Source organism: Andrographis paniculata, unplaced genomic scaffold (assembly GCF_009805555.1).
Source record: "Andrographis paniculata isolate CXL003 unplaced genomic scaffold, ASM980555v1 Contig46END, whole genome shotgun sequence".
NCBI lineage: Eukaryota > Viridiplantae > Streptophyta > Magnoliopsida > Lamiales > Acanthaceae > Andrographis > Andrographis paniculata.
In genome coordinates this window covers 5,539,979-5,541,547 of record NW_026137580.1, presented here as the reverse complement: position 1 = coordinate 5,541,547, position 1,569 = coordinate 5,539,979, and the positions used below count along the sequence as shown (strand labels likewise).

Genomic DNA, 1,569 nt, shown 5'->3' with positions numbered 1-1,569 from the left:
TCTGGCTTAATTCATTTAATGCCTTCTTTTCTTAGACTTGCAGGTGAAGAATCTCACAAACACTTGCAAGAGTTCGATGTGGTTTGCTCCAACATGAAACCACCAAGTCTTACTGACGAACAGATCAAAATCAAAGCCTTCCCATTCTCGCTCAAAGATGCTGCAAAGGATTGGCTCTACTATCTCCCACCTGGAAGCATCGACACATGGAATGACATGAAAAAAAATATTTTGGAGAAGTACTTTCCAGCTTCTAGAGCTGCGATTCTGAGGAAGGAAATATGTGGCATCAAGCAACAATCAAGTGAAACGCTCCATGAATATTGGGAGCGATTTAATAAGCTTGTCATTAAATGTCCACAATATCAAATTCCCCCTAAATTATTGATTCAATATTTTTATGATGGTTTGTCATTGATGGACAGGAACAAACTCGACGCTGCAAGTGGTGGAGCTCTAGTGAATAAGATGCCAGCATAAGCTTGGGATCTTATTGCGAGAATGGCCGAAAACACGTAGCAATTTGGTTCGAGGGATGTTGGACAGACGAATGAAAACAGTAAAGACCATTCTATCCAATCTATGCAGGAACAACTTTCTGAGTTGACGAGCTTTTTTCGCAAGATGGTCGTGGAAATATTTAACTCGAGTGTCCAGGTCAAAGCGTGTGGAATATGCATAAGTGCAGGCCACCCTACGGATGCATGCCCGACCCTCCAAGAAGGCTATGCAGCGGATGTAAACGCTAAAAACTATGGTGTGAATGGACCTCCAGTGTACAACCCGTACTTCAACACCTACAATCCAGGCTTGAGAGATCATCCGAACCTGCTCTATGGAAATGCACAACAGAGTAATGCTCTTCACCTATTCGGAGCTACGCAACAGATACAACAACCTCGTTTCCATAAGAAACAGCTGCCCCAACCGCCCACAAGCAACTTCAGTCCGTCTTTGGAAGACTTGGTGAAGTCTATTGCTACCACTACCCTGCAGTTCCAACAAGAGATGGAAAAGTTCCAATAAGAGATAAGATCGACAATTGACAAATTACAAGGTCAGATCAATCAAGTGTCAGAGGAGGTAAGACAACTACGTGAAAGAGGAAAATAGCCTGCTCAGCCTGAGCCAAATCCAGTAAATGTCAGTTCTATCACTATCTGCAGTGATACAATGGTTGAATGTCTTTCCCGGCCTAATCCAAATAATATGAGTGATATAACCCTTCGTAGTGGAAATGAATTGGAAGGTCCATCTCATATCTCAAAGGAATAGAATGAGGGTCAGATTGAGATGGAGATTGAAAAAAAGTTGAATTTCATGAAAAGGTACCTTCTAACTCTGTTCCTCTTACTGAAGCTAAATCAGCTCCTTTTCCTGACAGGTTGAAGAAACCACAAAAGGCAAACAAACGAAAATAGATGATGGAAATATTCAAGAAGGTGGAACTTAATATCACGCTCCTGGAAGCTATCAACCAAATCCCCAAGTATGCAAAATTTTTGAAAGACCTGTGCACCAACAAGAGAAAATTGCGAGGGGATGAGTACATTATAGCGGGTGAGAACA

The 1,569-nt window shown here is 41.9% G+C and overlaps 1 non-coding gene across 1 annotated transcript; it reads right to left on the bottom strand.

Annotated features, from left to right (window-relative positions):
- Positions 1-264: 264 nt before the first annotated feature.
- On the bottom strand, positions 265-371 carry LOC127252738 (small nucleolar RNA R71). Its single transcript, XR_007839131.1, has one exon. It is a non-coding gene; the product is annotated as a small nucleolar RNA R71 (small nucleolar RNA).
- Positions 372-1,569: the final 1,198 nt, after the last annotated feature.